Raw genomic sequence first — 20,283 nt, forward strand, 5'->3', positions numbered from 1 at the left:
TTGAAACAATGGCAACGCATGTATTTCCTAATACAGTGGAATCCATTTAATTGCATGTCGTTTTATAACAAAACAATTATTATTTTTATATTATTCTGCTGCACAAAACATTTTAGCATTAAACCAATACACATTATTTTATATAATCGATTGACCTTCTAAGCTGATCTGGCGGGGGGGGGGGGGGGGGGGGGGGGTGTCTGGCGGGGTGTTTACCGCCTCTTATTGGGGTCATAGCATATATAGTGGGTCAGGGGGAAGTCATATTTTTTTTAGCTTTATTGATATAGAGTTGGACACAAAAACATTCTTTTCCTTCGAGTGGGGTAGAGGTGAGGCATGTAAGCGCCATAGTTGACTATTTGTTTTACATGTATTTGTCTATATGCATGTGTCAGTATGTCCGTCTAGACTTTCTTCCTCTTAAGCAATAAGTCGTAACATATTTACTTATCTCAGTATCTGGTCTTAAAATGTCTAACGAGCGAATCGTTAATCTCATAACACTTTGTTTCTTTTTCTATGTTCATCTATCATTTGCCATCGTTTATTGGGTCATTCTCTAACAGTATTAACGAATATTTCGTCAATTAACTTCAAATGTTCGTATTTATTTTCACATTTACCGCAAAATATCTCACTATAATGAAACGCCGAACGAAATTGTTCTCTATTTTATTTATTCTTTTCCCATTTGGCTCGACAATAAAAGTAACTGCTGGAAAATTGACAGACAAACATGAATGAACGACGATATCTGTAACCGGCGTTTTGATTGGCCGGCGGGCGATATCACTGCGCGGCCTCTCGCTCGCTTAGCGAGACATGCTAGGCCCGGTTGAATCGGGGTTATCCGGAATCGACATTATACGGCCGAGGTAGAAATAAGGTCGTCAATTTCAACAGGCTAGTTGGGAGAATTTATTGTACAGTTACTGGTTCAATAAGGCGTTAATGTTGGAGATCAAAGGAACTGGCGGTAATGACGAGTTTATCTGGCGCTAAACAGAGCGGATAAAGGTGGGTAAAGTACATCTTTCTTGTTTACATTTTTTCCAGTTATCGTAACCCACAGAAGGGCAATGACTTGATAGAGTTTATGTCGAAATTACTCACTCGTTTATTGCAGGTATTATGGGTTACGTTCAATGAAAGATGCGTTTTCGCGGGTTTTTTATTGCGTGTGAATTACCGCAGGTGACAAATATATGACTTTAAAACAAACGGAACAGTAACGGTAATATAGTTTTTGTACTTGGGGTAACAGGTGATTCCTAAGGCAAAAGAAAATAACACTGTGTAAAAATAACTTTGTTTTGTTTTCTTTGTGACTGCAGTCGCATATTCAAAGCTGGTCATATATAAGTGACTTGTGAATTTATCATCACCCCCAACTCAAAACAAATAAATAAATAAATAATAAAATAAGTAAATAAATAAAATAAAACATAATAATACTAAATAAATATAACTTAAACTAAATAAATAGATAAATAAAAATAGATACATAAATAACAATAACAACATCATCAACGACGACAATAATAATAATAATAATAATAATAATAATAATAATAATAATAAAAATAAGTAAATAAATAAAATAAAACATAATAATACTAAATAAATATAACTTAAACTAAATAAATAGATAAATAAAAATAAATACATAAATAACAATAATAACAACAACATCAACGACAATAATAATCATAATAATAATAATAATAATAATAATAATAATAATAATAATAATAACACTGCTACTACTACTAATAATAATAATAACTAAACTATATATTTAAGAATGTTTTGGCCCCAGTTGCCTTCGGTTGAAGTTTGTTTGTTTAACGACACCACTAGAACACATTGATTAATTAATCATTGGCTATTGGATGTCAAACATTTAGTAATTCTGACATCAGAGGAAACTCGCAGCAAGGGATCTTTCATATGCACTTTCCCACAGACTGAGAAGTACATATCACGGCATTTAACCAGTTGTGGTGCACTGGTTGGAACGAGAAAACCCCCCACCGACGTGGTTCAATCCTGCGACGCAAGCATCTCAATTGAGCAATCAACAGACTGAGCTAATCCCGCCCCCATAGTAACCTTGGGCGTGTTTGGTGTATATAACTAAGAACATGCAATAATTTAAATATGTCGTAGTAAAATATATTATAAATGATTATAAGGATGGGGATGATGATGATAATGATGATGATGATGATGATGGTGATGATGAGAAAAATAACAATAATAATTATATATTTAGTTCTTTAATTTTTGTCTTTTCATTCACAAAAAACTGCACTTATTTCCGATTTTGATTGTTTTGTAATAATAATAGAAAAGAAAGTCATAAGTAAAAACAATATTAATACATTTTTAATGAAGCTTAAACCCATGTTCAATTTATTTATTTTATTTTATTTATTCATTCATTCATTCATTCATTCATTCATTCATTCATTCATTCATTCATTCATTTATTTATTTACAGTTAGCTATGTGGCACACATTTCCAAAGTTATACATCTAATGTGTAATATATTTCTAGGAACCCCTATTTGATTTTGTTTCACCAATAGCAAATTCAAAAAAGAAAGAAAGTAAAAAACAGTTAATAAAATAATTTATGAATTTTGGTTTAAAAAACCCCCAATAAAAACAAAAAAGCGTATTCAAAGAAACATCATAAACATCAGTATAATTAGCATACTGACAGTAAAGTAAAGAAAAACTCTAAAATATTACCAAATGCTCTAAAACGTATTGCAGCAAAGTACAGAACTAAGTTTAAAATATATTAAGTTTTATTACCTCTGGACATTTTTCCCAGCAACTAAAGTCCACTTCCTGCGTGCATGTGTCGTTGTCTGATTGACAAGGAAGACAACTGCGGACATTTATTGGTTTGTTGAACGACACACATGCCGCTCGTACCACTTTAGGGATTTTTTTATCTTTCAAATCTTGCTCCAGTCTCTGTATTCAAGCCGGGTAGTTTTTCTGAAGAAAAAAAGGAGAACATTTTAAATTATTTTTTCTCAGTTAAATAGACTGAATTTAGCATACTAAGATATTTCCGAGTTGTTGTGTTTTGCTGACTAAAATTGTATATTAATTAAATGTTCCTATTTGGAATACCAGTGACTGTATATATCCAAAGTGTTTGCGTTTGTGTGATATTTGTAGCAGTCATTATCATGGTTTCTGCCAGAGGTACGAAACATAAAATTAGGTATCCTAAAATCTTGGAAATTACTAGATATATTTTTATAATTGTAATAGTATAGTAACTGGGTTTGTTTTAATGTCAAAATACATTAACTGCAGTGTTCAGTTTCAAAAGACGTCAAACACGTAACAGGCTAGTAGGGACATTTACAATCTATGCTATTTGTATTTTCTTCATATATATATATATATATATATATATATATATATATATATATATATATATATTCGTACGCACGATATTAACGGAAGGCAAAGTCACTGATATTCTAAACAAGAAAATATCTTTAATGGACACACAAATAGACAGACAGACAGACAGACAAATTATTTATTTACGTATCACCTTGTGTACAGATTAAATTAAAAACAAGAGTTCAATAGTAATAACACAATAATACAGTAGTAAAAGTACACAAGCCACTCATATGTAGTTATGAGAGACTTTAAAACTATTAAAAGAATATCAAAAACATTTCTAAAATATTTTATTTAACAAGAAGTAAAACTTAAAAAACATAAAATATATATCAAACAATATTTGATGACGTAATAAAATAATATAGCAACTTTTAGCTGTACTTTTAACAATATCCCGGTGGCTTAAAAGTAATGACATTTGTTTCTTTATCTAAAAGGTTATTAGAGAAGGTTATAGAGCGACAACAAACGTCTTGTTTATAGAGACACTGATATTCTAAACAAGAACATATCTTTCATATATCATTGTAATCACCAAAAACTGGCTCCGTAATCATGTTACAATAACAGCAAACGCAGGCTAGCCCATGTATATGTAAATATCAACTCGATTGTTTCGTTTTGTTTTGTTTTTGTTTTGTTTTTGTTTTCTTTTTTCTTTCTTTTTCTTTTTTCGTTTTTTTTTTATGTTTTTCCCATTGCATTCATAATATCTGCATGTAATAACAATGAAAGTATATTTTTTTTAAGTGACAGACCAAAGTTTTTTAAACACTACGACGATTTGTTCATTATTAAAGCCATTTGTGATCATTTAAATTAGAAGTACTTACATTGTATTATTTAGAATATCCATTTTCATACATCTAAAGTTGTTCTGGTCATCCGGGTTTTTGTAATACCCCGAAATGCATTTTTGATAATTCTTAAAAGTATTAAAAAAACCGCACGATAGTCTGAGAAATAATGGTTATCGAGACAAGCTCTAGTTATTTTATAGATGGTATTTTCCCATTTAAACATCACAGACTTTAACTTCTCTCTGTTTTAACCTTATCCAAATACGGTACAGGTTTATAGATTAACTAAACTTAGTGTCCATTTTCACGGGCCGAAACTAGGGCCTTCGCCTTTAAAGTTTATTTTTGTTTAAAGACACCACTAGAACAAGCAGCCAGTGCACCACGACTGGTATATTACAGGCCGAGGTATTTGACATCCTGTTTGTGGGATGGTGCATATAAAAGATCCCTTGCTACTAATGAAAAATGTAGCGGGTTTCCTCTTTATGACTGTCAAAAATGACAATATGTTTGATATCCATTAGATGATAATTAATAAATCAATGTTCTCTGTGCGTCGTTAAATAAAACATTTCCTTCCATTTCCTTCCAATGTTCTTTAGTTTTTATCATCGGATTTTATGAATGTCAAACGATTTATTCGCACGTTCCCAAAGACAGAACAACACATACCACAACCTTTAATGTTTCAACCGTGGAGTGTTGTTTGGGACGGGAAAAACACCCACAGAAGGGGTTCATTTCTACAAACCAAGCACTTCAGGCGAGCGCTCTACCCACAGAGCTAGATTCCGACCCTGTTGTTATATTGTGCGACACGACAACAGCGCGTTGATTCACTGAACATCGGCTATTGGGTGTCAGACATTTGATCATTGTGACACGTAGTCAAAAACACGCTACCCCCCCCCCCCCCCACACACACACACACAAATATCGTTAGGAGCTATGGAGTATATTATATACATTTTCCAGCAGACATAACAATATATATTAAGACCTTTTATATACCAGTCGACCCCCCCCCCCACCCACCCCCCCACACACACACAGACACCGTTAGGAGCTATGGAGAATACTATATACATTTTTATCAAACATAACAATACATATTAAGACATGTTATATACCTGTCGACTTCCCCAACCACACTCATACCGTTAGGAGCTATTGAGTACAGTATATACATTTTTATCAAACATAACAATACATATTAAGACATGTTATATACCTGTCGACTTCCCCAACCACACCCATACCGTTAGGAGCTATTGAGTACATTATATACATTTTTTATCAAACATAACAGTACATATTAAGACATGTTATATACCTGTCGACTTCCCCAACCACACTCATACCGTTAGGAGCTATTGAGTACATTATATACATTTTTATCAAACATAACAATACATATTAAGACATGTTATATACCTGTCGACTTCCCCAACCACACTCATACCGTTAGGAGCTATTGAGTACAGTATATACATTTTTATCAAACATAACAATACATATTAAGACATGTTATATACCTGTCGACTTCCCCAACCACACTCATACCGTTAGGAGCTATTGAGTACAGTATATACATTTTTATCAAACATAACAATACATATTAAGACATGTTATATACCTGTCGACTTCCCCAACCACACTCATACCGTTAGGAGCTATTGAGTACAGTATATACATTTTTATCAAACATAACAATACATATTAAGACATGTTATATACCTGTCGACTTCCCCAACCACACTCATACCGTTAGGAGCTATTGAGTACAGTATATAAATTTTTACACAAACATAACAGTACATATTAAGATATTTTATATACCAGTCAACACTTAGGATAAAAAAACAAAAACCTATAGGATCGCTGACGAGTTTTGATCCTATGACCCACGCGGATGAGACGAGATCTGTACTAACTGATCTATATCCTGCCACTTAAATAACAACATAATAGGCGATGAAATTATCGGGCCAAATTTACAAAGCCTGTTTTAGTATCACACGCGTGTAACTATGCGCATGTACTGTAATGAAACGTGCGATTAAGAAAAAAACAAACAGGCGTTGTAAATTAAGCCCTAAGTGGTTGTTATCTTCATATTACTGCTAAATTCTTTATGTTCGTGGTTTTTGCTCAAATACACATTTCGTTGAGTACTTAAATTATTCGTGGATCGAAAAAGTAGCATCAGAAATTCGTATCAAAAACCGTGGTATACGATATCCTGTCTTTGAGATGGTGCATATAAAATACCCCTTGTCACTAATGGCAACAGTTGTAGCGGGTTTCCTTCTTTAGACTATATGTCAAAATTACCAAATGTTTAATATCCGATAGCTGGCGATTAATAAATCAATGTACTCTAGTTGTGTCGTTAAACAAAACATTTTGTTTAAATATACAGAAACTGATGTTCTAAACACTAAAGTATGTATATAAGTTGTAACTTTTCTTAGTAAAATGAATTTGCAACTATGTTCAAACGATTGCAAACACCGGATACTTGTACCAAGGTTTAAAGGGACATGCCCTAGTTTTTAAACGCTAAGGCATATTTTTTTTACTATTACAGCCGTTTTTGATAATTGAAATCATACTTTACTTAGATTTTATTGTTTAATTTATCCATTTCCGTACATTCGAAGTGTTTTTGGTCATCCTGGTGTTTTTAATGTCACCAAATGTATTTCTCATATTTTTAAAAAACGCACGTGCGTTTGAGAAGTAACAGTTATGGAGTCTACTTTTTAGAGGGTATTTCACCATTTCAAAGTCACAGACTCATCTTTCACTCAAATATAACTTTATCCAAATGAGTTACAGGTTTGTAGATTAACTAAACTTAGTGTTAATTTTCACGGGATGAAACTAGGGTCTGTCCCTTTAACTAAACTTAGTGTTAATTTTCACGGGATGAAACTAGGGTATGTCCCTTTAAGTAAGATGTCAGTTAACGGTAAAAAAAAAAAAAAGTAGTACGTGTAGGACTAGTAAAATACATTTTACACAACATAAAACTGGGGACAGCTGCTTTAAACTCATCCACTCAGTAAATAAAAAAATAAAAAAATAAAAGATCATAATTAGAACTAGAATTTTACTTGAGAAATATGTATGAGTTTAACGAGTTAGTCTCTGACGTAAGAAAATGCACGTAACAACTGTTTTATTGTTTGATCATTCTCCATGTCTGTCAGTTTTACGCTAGGTTTGTAATTATTAGCAAGGGCGGATCTACGATTTCCGACGGGGGTGGGCAAGAATTCTAAAAACAAAATGTGCCCATGAGATGTCGAGTCAGTGGGAGACCATTATAATTTTAACCCTGATAATCTAAATAATCTTAGTATTCACACAAGATACGAATAACTCGTTAAACGTTTTTGTTTAACGACACCACTAGAACACATTCATTCGTTATCCATTGACTAGTGGCTGTCTAACATTTGGTAATTCTGACATATAGTCTAGGGAAGAAAAGCCGCTATATTTTTCCATTACCAAATGACTGACATCCAATAGCCGATGATTAATATATCAATGTGCTCTAGTGGTGTCCTTAAACAAACCACACGTCAAAGGAATCACGCCACATTACATATTTTCATTAGCAGCAAGCGATCTTTTGTGATATATACTTTTTCCCTAAGACAGGAAAGCACATACTACGACCTTTGATATACCAGTCGTGGTGCATTAGTTGCGACAGGGGTAAACCCAATGAAACCGCATAGGAGGTTTGAACCTTACACTTCAGGCGAGCGCTCTAGGCTTAAACACAAAGTGGAAAATGTCAGTGCTTCAATGAAAATAAGATGGACTTACCACATCGGGTGGGGGAAGGGTTTATGCTACCCCAACCGCCCCAACCCCCTCCCTTTGCTCCGTCCGTGAGTCTAGACCACTCACTGCGTCCTTTTGTCATTTGTTGAGGGTTTTTTTATTTTATTTTTTATTTTTTATTGTTTGTCTGTCTTTGATATTTTTTCCCACAGTAATAGAAATCAAGAAGGTTTCAATGCTAACAGTATTTGAAATCCTGAAACAGAATTGTTCGTTTTTACCTGTACCCAGTAAACCGTAAAATGCGCAATGCTAGATGAGTAAGTCTAATAAAGGTACGTTATGACAGTATGATATTTAGCAACGACTTGCTGATTGACATTTTAGTGGGTCGGGAGTTTACGTTTTGCAGTTGAAAATGTTTAGGGTATATACCACCAAATAAATTCCTATAGACGATCATAGTAACATATGCGGCTAAGACTCTTAATCGACATATACACCAATGATACAAATACTGCGACCTCTTAAAGTAAATCAGTAAAACAGGGGTTAAGCTGCTCATTTCAGACATAGCGGGTAACGTCTAAAACTACCCTAGTTCCGCTATCATATAGGCTACCTATAACGTATAAGCAATAAGTATTTTTAATATGCATTTTTCCACAATAAAAACAAAACAGTACATACCACGGGTTTTTGGTTGTTTGTTTATATAAATGTGTCCATTTTTTTTACAACATGTTTTATTTCCTGTCTTTGAACATGCATGTTAAATTACTTGACTACACTTAACTTGACTTTCCACTGTAATTCACAAGTTGTTTTTTAATATTTTATTGACGTGTTTGTATTATGACTTGACAGTCAAATTAGGCGGTGTGAACGCAACATTATGACGGGAATGAATGCGAAAAGAACACTCCTTCTAGTTTTGGGATTGTTTTTCACATTCTTGTTTGTCCACTCTTCACAGGTGCGTGTGTTGTCACCGAAATCACTGGCGTGAATCTAACCAAATCACTCATGCATGAACTTTGATTTTTTTTTGTTTCTTACATACCATCCCTTTAACGCTGATAGTTAACACTGTTAAAAATAACAGTAATAAATAAATAAATATATATATATATATTTATGCATTTATTTATTTATTTATTTATTTATGTATTTATTTATGTATTTTTATATATATATATATATATATATATATATATATATATATATATATAAAGTAATAAAACAACAACAAAACAACATTTACCTAATCATATTATAAATATATATTGTATCCTAATATAGACTGGTCTCAAATTCATTAAATAATCCATATCCACATCTACATATATATTCTCAATTATAATTTGCGATAATCATCTTTCTCAATATAGTTATTTTACAATGACGTCATTTTCGCAGGCGTGTTATTATTTAGTAATATTAATAATCGCTGTTCATGACATCCTCGAAGGAACGATGTTTCAAGTGGTGGGGATGGGGACAAACGCTCAAAGGCAGGGAATATTTTTAGGGGTTTATAGCAGAAGGGGGAAATAAATGCGTGGGCTTCAATTTGGTGGTAGGTGGGGCAGGGGGTGGGACACGTGACATACGCCAAAGCAGTAAACATGTTGAACAAAAACATTAGATGTTTGAATGCTGTGTTTCTCTTATCCGGATTGAGTAATCATCTTTTTCACTTCTGTCCTGCACATTCTGTTCCCACGTTTCCAGTTCCGCCTCTCTTTTCTATTTTTCAACTTCTGCTCCTCCGTTTCCACTTCCAATCCCTCTTTTCCACTTCTAACCCCTCTTTTCCACTTCTGACCCCCCTTTTCCACTTCTAACCCCTCGTTTCCACTTCTAACCCCTCGTTTCCACTTCTAACCCCTCTTTTCCACTTCTGTCCCCTCGTTTCCACTCCTGACCCCTCTTTTCCACTTCTAACCCCTCGTTTCCACTTCTGTTTCTTTTGTTATTCAAAACATATAGCTGCATCCCCTCTTACCCAATTTATTTTGGTCATTTCTGACGCCCATGGATATTATTATATAATGAGGCGATACTGTAACTTCAAACACTATTTACATTCCTTTCCTTTAATTCCCAACTTCCCTTCTTTCACATTGTATTTTCTTCCTCTCCCCTACTACCCCCATTCCCCCATATCCCACCACCGTTCCGTTTTGCCCCTATCGCCTCGCCAAGCAGTTCGATAGTTTAAACGTCAGAAAGTCGATAAATTAACAATTTCAATTCTTTCTCAGTGCATTTGCCAAATTACTGCAGGATGATCCGAGAAATTAGATTAGTTCTAATCCATTTAAAATTAGGTCTCAGCTGTTTTTCGACGAACCGCCGAGATTAATCAAGGTGCCAGCGGTAATGCCAGGAACGGGGCACGTGCGCGCTGAAGAAATGAGATCTGTTCCTTTCGAATCGCCAGTTTCGACTTGACCCCTGGTCCAGAGTTATAGATATCGACGTCATGGCGCTGTGTTTCTTAACGCCGTCGATACTAAGGATGTTATGTTACGTATTGGGTTCGCATCCCGGTACCGGTTCCCACACCCAGAGTGCGTTTGATAGGAGCAGGCACGGCGGAAGCAAGTAGATATTGGAGGGGGCTGACTGAAATCGAGGGTGCAAAACGCCCGAGTTTCTAGTGGGGTTCGGGGGATTTATTACTATGAATATTTTTTTATTCAGAATTATTGGGGGGGGGGGGGTAGAACCCCTGCTCCGCCGTGCTTGAGGAGTCTGTAGATGCCAGCAATTGGGAGTGGGGGTGTGAAGGGGTGGTGGTGGCAGTACCGATTCCAAAAACCAGAGTGGCTTTGAAAGGAGTTTGAAGATATCAGCAACTGGGGATGGGGGGGGGGGGGGGGGAGGTAGAGTGTGGGTGAGGATGGAGGCTTATGCATTATTTATTCTTTCAACTGGGGAGAGAAGTGTAACTCGATGGTTTAAAGGTCGCATTAAATGTCATATGTCGCAGGATCGATCGCCTTCGATGGACTCGGGTATACCATCCTCGTCCTAACGAAATTACTAGAGCACATTTACTGGTTAATCCCTGGCTTTTGGATGTCACAGATTCGGTCATTTTGACACGACGTCTTCGGTGGATTCTCGCTAAAAACAAATTCCGTTAGCAGCAAATGGGTATTTTATACTATGCATTTTTTCATAGTCACGACTGCACGTACCACGGCATTTGATTTGCCAGTCGTGGAACACAGGTTGGTAGGGGAAATATTCAATGGGTTCTCTGAAGAGGGCTGAACCTTCGACCCAATTTTATTTTGTGTAACGACACCATTAGAGCACATTGATTAATTAATCATCGGCAAATATTGTATGTTCAACAAGCACGGCGAAAGTAAATAGGCATTCGGGGGCAGGGGGCGGACTGAGATCGAGAGCGCAAAGCAAAGTTTCTAGGGGGTTTGGGGGTATGCTCCGCCGTAAAAGTTTGAAAACTAGATGTCCTGAAATACCATTCCGTTGATGCTACAAGTAAAATGCATCTCTGCCTTAAGATTTACTACCAATAATATGTTTTACCCCCGCTTTACAGTGTCTGATAAACATTTAGAAATTTCTGATAACCAGTTATTTTGTCCCACATAGCAACAAGGTATCTTGCATGTTCACTTTATCATAGCTAGGGCAGAACATACGGCAAGCATGGTTGGTGGGGACGTGAACAACAATGCACCCATCGAGGGGATTCGATGCCACAATCCCAGGACTGTACCCTGATCAAAATCCGGGGGTGGGGGTGGGTGGGTGGATGGGTGGGTGAGTGCACTACTTTTTATAAACAAATGAAACACTATACAAATTAAACCCTGGGATATGTATGCTATTTTCTCGAGTAAAAAAAAAGAAGAAGATTCTCAGGGGAGCAACTGTCCCTCCCCCCCCCCTCCTTTCCCCCCGGAGGGTACGGCCTCGGATCCTAGCGGCACAGTAGGTGCCAATAACCGCTGGGCGCGACAATGCATTACGTTATTAAACTGTCGAACTTGGGTTGTAACATGTGTTTTATAATACCAAAATGAGGCGAGATTGTGAATTTTAAAAATACTTTAACATAAATAAATTATCTTGAGTCTTATGTTTCCTTCCGTTTAACTGTTGTTATTGTTGTTTTGTTTTGTTTTTGTTTTGTTTTGTTTGTTTGTTTGTTGTTGTTGTTTTTTTTGGGGGGGTTTTTGGGGTTTTTTTTTTGGGGGGGGGGTTATTATTTTTTAATTTTTTTTTATACATCTTATTGATTTAAAGATATATTTATTTAAAAAAATGTTTATTACAAATGCACATTGAGCACAAATAAAAAGGATGGATAGAAGTTTCCAAACTTACATTACCATCTTGTAGACCTTGAATATAAAGTTATAGTAGTTTTGGAATGGCATACTTGTTTTAATATAAACTTTAAATAAATACATAAATACATAAATAAATAAATAAATAAATAAATAATAAATAATTTATCAAAAGGATGACAGACATTTGGGAAATATAAATAAATTATTTTAATTTCTCATCACTTTCGTAATTTCGTTCGTTTAATAGTTTCGTTGACAGGTACTTAAGTAGAATTCAATGAAACCATTTCTCATGTTTTGTTAAAAGATGATTCGTCGAATATCCTTATCGACATATTATTAAAAACTAATAGCAAATAATTAAATAACAAATAATAGAAGGAAAAACAATCAATCTGCAATGTTTCAGATGCTTAATGCATTGTTAGAGTGCTAAATATTTGGTCATTGAAACAAAACAAAAAAATCGAGTCTTCTCAATTTACAAAATTATTCGCACCCAACCCAACCATGGTTGTCCGTACGCACAATTAAACTAAATACCTTTCTCCCCCCAAAAAACACATTTATTATTTTAATCATTTTCCTTCAAATTTCAAATTTGTTTTCATTCTTATTTCGTTAAGGATTAACAATATGGAAAACCCGAGACAGAAACCCATATATTTGTTTCTCAGATATTTCGCTTTGCTGAATTTCCGTTTCGCTTTGGCAGAAAAATTAAAATGTGTCTGTTTCCGTAAATAACGGCAGCTGATTGGCTGGTAAGCACTTTGGCAGTTGACACGGGGAGCAAGGGGGGTAATAAACAACAGGACCTCGATTTCGTTTCGACGGCTGCAAATCCGAGATAGGACGGAGACTCGGGCCTTGAATTGAGTTGTGCGGACCATGTTTCTAATCAGACGTCAGCGTGGCGGGCTCTCTCAGGATTACTATTGACTTGGGGGGAAGATTTACTAGTTCCCCGGCTTGGAACCTATCGATTTTTTCACACTTGGAGAGGCACAAATCGTTAAAACCTTTTAATTAATTTTATCCCGGTCAAAAACAAAATTGGCTCTTCGAGTTCGAGGAATTTATCTTTACCCTCAGAATCACCCAGTTGAACAAACGGAGCCAATTTCTTTTCTTTTTTTTTTCTTTTTTTTTAAATTCATTAGTCCGGTAGGTGGCGCAGACCATATTTCGACTAATATGGTTTTGTGGCTCGGCATTTGTTTTGATTGATTTTTTTTTTTTTAAATGTACGTAGTAAAACAACTTTGTTTTGTTTAACGACACCACTAGAGCACATTTATTTGTTTAATCGTCGGCTATTGGAGATGTCTAACATTTGGTGATTTTGACATATAGTCTTAGGCTACTTGTTTCAATTAGTAGCAAGGGCGTTTTTATATGCACCATCCCGCAGACAGGATAACACATACCAAGACCTTTGATATATCTGTGCACTGGCTGGAACGAGAAATAGCCCTAGACCAACCGCTCACCAAGCGAGCGATTAACGCAATAAAGCCGGGCAGTATCTTTACAGTGTAGTGTGGTTTGGTTTTGGTTCTGTCTGTTGGATAATGCATATATACAAGATTCCTTGCTACTAATGGGACGATGTTGTTGGTTTCTTCTCTAAGACTGTATAGCCGATGATTAAGAACCCAGTGTTCTCTAGTTGTATCTTTAAGTCGTTAAAAAAAAAAAAAAACGTCTTCTTTTTCTAGGCCTATTATGTTTATACTTAAGTATAGTCTAGAGCGCGCTTGGCTTTAAACACTGTCAACATTATAATTCGGGATGACGAAACGATGGTTACGTATACGTGCTGCGTCTCAAAAAAACCTAGAGGTTACTAAATCCGATTTACATGCTGGCAATTTGATTATTTTTTAATTCAATCATGGGGCTAAATATCTCTATTCCTGACCTAAAAATAGTCTTCACAGGAAACCCGCTACATCTTTCCAAATGCATCAAGTAATCTTTTATATGCACGTTTCCACAGACAGAAAAACACATACCACGGCCTTTGACCAGTTGTAGTGCACTGGTTGGAACGAGAAAAAAAATGAGTTGAATGCATCCACCGTGGTGGTTCGATCCTGCGACATAAGCACCTCAAGCGACTAAATCCCGCCCCGGGATCAGGGCTAGAAGACAATCGATATTTTTTTCTTTCTTTCTTTCTTTCTTTCTTTCTTTCTTTCTTCTAACTTTATTAACGTGCCTATATCCAAAAGAGGTTCAGGCAGCGTAATAGCGTTATCTCCCTTGATCGACTGGCACCCATATATCAGAATAAGAGAAAACGGTTAATTAATGGCGGACGCTAGAATCTACGGTCGGTTTGACAGAACGCTCGTGATGTCACCGACAGCCCTAACCCCTGCCTTATTAAATAAACCGGAAATGGCTCGGTTCGGGAGTTTAGAAACTTCGAAAAATTGTGACTTGTAGCATTGGAATTATTTAGAGAAACTCGCGATAAGAACATTCTTCGTTACAACGGTGCTGCCAGCGATTGGTTCATTCGAGAAAGCCGATCTGATTAAGTTCCATTTTAATGGAGCAGAGTATTTTCGGTTTGGCTATCTCGAAATCATGGCATGTATGGATGCATTTCTATATTTTAGTGTCTGTTTAACTTGCCCAAAAGAGTAAATGATATATTGTTATAAGAATGAAATTAACAGAAGGCGAATAGGAAATAACTGTAATCGCTGTACCTATTGCATGTACGTCTCAAACAACATACAGCTGTTTTGGATTTATGTGTTCCTTTTTCCTAGAAGTAAAAATAAAAATAACAAAGAAGCTTCAAAAGACATCGTGCTACCGTGCTTAATCAATTTTTAAAGACATATTGCCACAGAACATTGACCTATTTAATGGACCAACAATGTATTACCTCAAAATATATACATTTCATTTGTCCCTAAAAGTACTTTATTCAACCATTTACATAACCACCATATATCACGTATTAATGATATTTTCTAACATTAATTGAATTATAGCGACAGTTCATAATTCAAAAACTATAGTTGCCGATAGTGTTGACACGGATTTCCCTCCATTGTGGTAAAGTTTGGGTGATGCAATAGCGAAGTTTGCTATCCCAAAATGAATGTAATTTTGAATTTATTATCAATGGTTAGACAAATAAGGTCCTTACACCCGTGGCAATATGCCTTTAAACATTATCATGCTGTAACCATACTGTACGACTTTAGTTCTAGTTTCAGATGGCGCTATTATTTTCACATTGTATGATACAACATGTATTACTAAGAGAACAGTTTACTTGAATATATGTATGTCACTCCATAAATTCTAAATTTCCAAATCGCAGTAACAAAACGTTCGTTTGATCTAGGATCTATCCCCGTCGGTGGACCCATTGGGATATTTCTCGTTCCGGCCAGAGCTCTACAACTGGTGTTATAAAGACTGTGGTAGGTAGTGTCCTGTCTGTGGCATATTTATTTGCTGCTAATCGAGAAGAATAGTTCCTGGAGTGACGGCAGTGTGGGTTAACTCTCCCATTATGCCCGACGCAATATAAATACAACATATTACGTTAGCTAGACACGAAATGCAACATGTTACGTTAGCTAGGCACGAAGTACAACATGTTACGTTAGCTAGGCACGAAGTACAACATGTTACGTTAGCTAGGCACGAAGTACAACATGTTACGTTAGCTAGGCGCGAAGTACAACATGTTACGTTAGCTAGGCGCGAAGTACAACATGTTACGTTAGCTAGGCACGAAGTACAACATGTTACGTTAGCTAGGCACGAAGTACAACATGTTACGTTAGCTAGGCACGAAATACAACATGTTACGTTAGCTAAGCACGAAGTATAACATGTTACGTTAGCTAGGCGCGTCACGGAAGTTTCACATTTGTGTATTTTAAATGATATTTCTACCTTCAAAAATGGCACGTTTAGTTAGGTTAATTTGGAAAGTAATGTTTGCAATTATTAAAGCAGAAATAAGCGGCTATGTTAAACATGTCCCTTTTGAACATTTGATCAGGCGCGGATTCAAGCGGGGGCCCCAAGCCCCCCAACCTATTGTTTTTAGTCAAACAATATATACCACAGGATACACAAACATTGCAAAGTTATCCCGTCCACCCGTCTAGGCCTTTTAAATTCTATTTTCAAAATCAACAACGGGTTTTGGGCCCACTTTATTAAACAGTCCAGAATGAGCGCCGTGAATTAATTGTTACGGGCGAGATATAGTCCAGTGGTAAAGCGCTCGCTTGATGCGCGGTCGGTTTGGGATCGATCCCCGTCAGTGTACCCATTGGGCTATTTCTCGCTCCAACCAGTGCATCACGACTGGTTTATCAAAGGCCGTGGCATGTACTATCCTGTCTATGGGATAGTGCATATAAACGATCCCTTGCTGTTAATGAAAAACAAAATGTAGCGTGTTTCCTCTCTAAGACTATACGTCAAAATTATAAAATGTTTGACATCCAATAGCCGACGATTGATAAAATCAACGTGTTCTGGTGGTGCCGTTAAACAAAGCGAACTTGAACACAAAAATAATTATTGTAAGAATCGATCAGAGCTTGTTGCATTGACATTTTGTCCCTAACCGTGTAGATATCTATCCGCCAGGTGTGTTTGGGAGTGGTGGGTGTGGGGGTGTATTACTAAAACTGTTCTCTTACACATAAGATGCGATTTTAAAATCAAGATTGGTCAGTACCATTCAACTTGACTGTTTATCAAACACATTTCTCTATAGTGTGGCCTTGACCTTGGCGTTGATCTGACATATCTGCAAGATTACCCCACTAGATGCGACCCCTGTGTTGTTAACAACAAAACTATAAACATTAAGTAAGTTATCTGCGTCTTACAAGAGCAATACGCGAGCGATCCATAACAATGCACATCAGAAGCGAGCCACGAGTTTGCCGCTAGATGGCGCTTTGCGGAAACGTCAGTGAAACGCGCGCGCTGTACAAAGTTTATCCTTTAATAAAGTACTTCTTTTGTGCCGCCTAAGCCGTCTATTAATTTCGAGCTTTGTTCGCCCGTGGCCACCCAGCCAGATATTACTGGTTGCACGGATGGTGCAGTTATGTTAGCTTAGAGTTAAGCCAAACACGTTTCATCCCAACACTAAAATGCAAGAAAGCAATTTTTCACTCCCATCATGATACATCGTTTATTTGTTTGGTTATATGTTTGTTTATTTGTTCATCCGTTTGACCCTCCATTCATTACTAAATTGTTCATTCGCTCAATATTGAATTCATTTATTCGATAGTTTTGTTTATTCGTTTAGGATCGTTAGTTCGTCGTGTCAAAGGTGCACTATTACCGTAAAGCACTCTTACAACGAATCTGAAGGAAACATGATGGTTAGTTCGTTATACCAGTAGGTTGTTGTACACATGCAGTTGTTCGTTCTAAGCATGTTCGTTATAAGCGTGCTTTGCTGTATTTCCGTTGTTTTCTTCTTTTTTCTCTCTCTTGTTTTTTCTTGTTTCTTTTTTTTTCTCCATTTTAAATCACTCTTTTTTTTACCATCGTTCCTTTCTCTCTCACTTCCGTCCTCCGCTCGCTCGTTTCATGCTTAATTTTGTTAATTATTTCGATCCTTCATTCCCTGTATATTACACCTGTTTTGATGTGCTTGCGTCATAGGATTGAATCACCTCGATGGACCCATTCTGTGGTTGGACTCACCCCCTTCCATCCCCGTCCCAACCAGTGCCCCACGACTGGTGCAGCAAAGGGCGGTGTATGTGTTGTCCTGTCTGTGTGAAAGTCCGGTTAAAATATCGCCTGCGGCTCTTTTATTAAAACACCTCACCATATCACCAATATCAGTGTCGTTACCTTTTTTATATTTTGGTTTTAGCAACAACTAGCCCGAGTACCTTGACGATAATTGAGCTAAACGGACATGTGGACGGTTGGTACAGTCAGATACCAACATATATACATTTCTCGCAATCGCTGCCTACCAAAGGGTAGTCAAAGATGCCAGCTCTAATGCAACAACAATTCTGTGTTTGATGTCAAATTGCTTTACATCGATCATTTTCGAGTTCCTTGATTTAAAACAAATCCACATATTAATCACTAATACACACACTACAGGAAGAAACCCGATAGCACCCACATTCAGTTAACTTCGGCGAACTTTGTCAGCAGTATTCCAAGTTCATTGACCTATATCTCTTATCGTCAAAGTACTCGGGCAAGTGATCAACCTCTTGATTTTTTTATGTTTTTGCAAGGTTGTTCTCCTAAATTGTTACTGGTTATTCTCGAGTCCAGTCATGACATTAAACTTACGCGTTGTTAACGAATACGACGTGTCACGTGGGCACACACTTTGCTCTACGTCACCACGAGAAAGTACAGCGCAATTTTCGTTTCGCATAGAGACGTCGGGTTTCTTCGTGGTTAACATGTAAGCTTGACGTCATGACTGGACTCGAGAATAATCTAACTAAAGCTCTGTGGCATCAGATGTACGAAAACAGAGTATATTTTAGATACAGTAGCTGGCTACCATTCGGTCGTCGACGATTGTCGAAGTATTACACACATTCCTCTCTAGCCCTCCCCTACGACATACCAACAAGGGGAGGGCTAGAGGTGACTCGAGCTAGGGCCTGGCATGAAGAAACCGAGCAGAAGAAACCCTATGCAGTAGTTACTTAGTGCTTTTTAGCCATGTGATTTACGAAGCTCGATAAAATCTTCGTACACCGACGGAGGTAATTATCGTGAACAGCTTGATCGTGAACAAAACACGTGCATTGTCTATTATGAAGACATAAACAGAGATGCAGACCGTTATGTTTCGTTTACTCATTGAGTACCTACACGAGAATAAACCGACTTGAGATTGAAGCAAAAGAATTGGCTGACAACATGGAAATAAAATCGGTGTTAAACAGATCCAGGAACGATGTAAAAATTAATTTTGTTTTGTTTAACGACACCACTAGAACACATTGATTTATTGATCATCGACGACTGGATGTCAAACTGACAAATAGTCTTAGAGAGTAAACCCGCTTCATTTCTCCATTAGTAACAAGGGATCCGACAGACAGGATAGCACATACCACAGCCTTAGGTGATGTATGGATGGACAGATGGATAGATGATTTACTTATTTTTGTATTGCTTTTCTTTTTCTTTCTTGTTTTAATTTTACGTATATAGAAATCTTTCGTTCAGTCGTACATAAATAATGTGAGGTTTTTTTCTGACTGCTGTAACATTGAAAAACTGAATCGTAAATCTTTTTAACATATCTGATCATATCAAGATGACATATCAGTTTTCTTTATGTAATTTCGAATTGGTTTTTAAAAGATAGGCTACACTCGTGTAGTAATATGCTGGTTATGGTGTGTGTGTGTGTGTGTGTGTGTGTGTGTGTGTGTGTGTACCACTATGTTCTGTACGTAATGAATTCAGAGCCCCAACCTTGACATTAACAGATGTGTTCTGGGACAATAAAAATGTGCTCGTTATGTCTTGGCCTACGCACGTTCACGTAAACATTTTCAAATGGCTGTAAATATGACAACATATTAGGCGATCGATTTGTGTTGATGTTTGGCATTCCATCCAATAATCATATGTACTTAATATACATAGACAAACAAAAATCCTATACATCTTTTTTTGTGTTAATAAATACAATACACACTTATGTAAAACTTAAAGTTTGTTTTGTTTAACGACACCACTAGAACACATTATTTATTTATTAACTACTGAATGTCAAATATTTGGTAATGTTGACATAATCTTAGAAATGAAACATACATTTCCCATTAGTAATAATATTTTGATATGCACTACCCCACATGTAGGATAGCACATACCGCGGCCTT

The 20,283-nt window shown here is 36.4% G+C and overlaps 1 protein-coding gene across 1 annotated transcript in view; it reads left to right on the top strand.

Moving 5' to 3' along the window:
• The first annotated feature begins 843 nt into the window (after positions 1-843).
• LOC121385580 (homeobox protein Hox-B7a-like) overlaps positions 844-20,283 on the top strand; it is a 59,300-nt gene continuing 39,860 nt past the window's right edge. The window contains exon 1 of the mRNA XM_041516317.1: positions 844-1,020. The gene's annotated coding sequence lies outside the window, so the exon portion shown is untranslated. The remainder of the gene's footprint in view (positions 1,021-20,283) is intronic.

This window comes from Gigantopelta aegis, chromosome 11, assembly GCF_016097555.1.
Source record: "Gigantopelta aegis isolate Gae_Host chromosome 11, Gae_host_genome, whole genome shotgun sequence".
Lineage (NCBI taxonomy): Eukaryota > Metazoa > Mollusca > Gastropoda > Neomphalida > Peltospiridae > Gigantopelta > Gigantopelta aegis.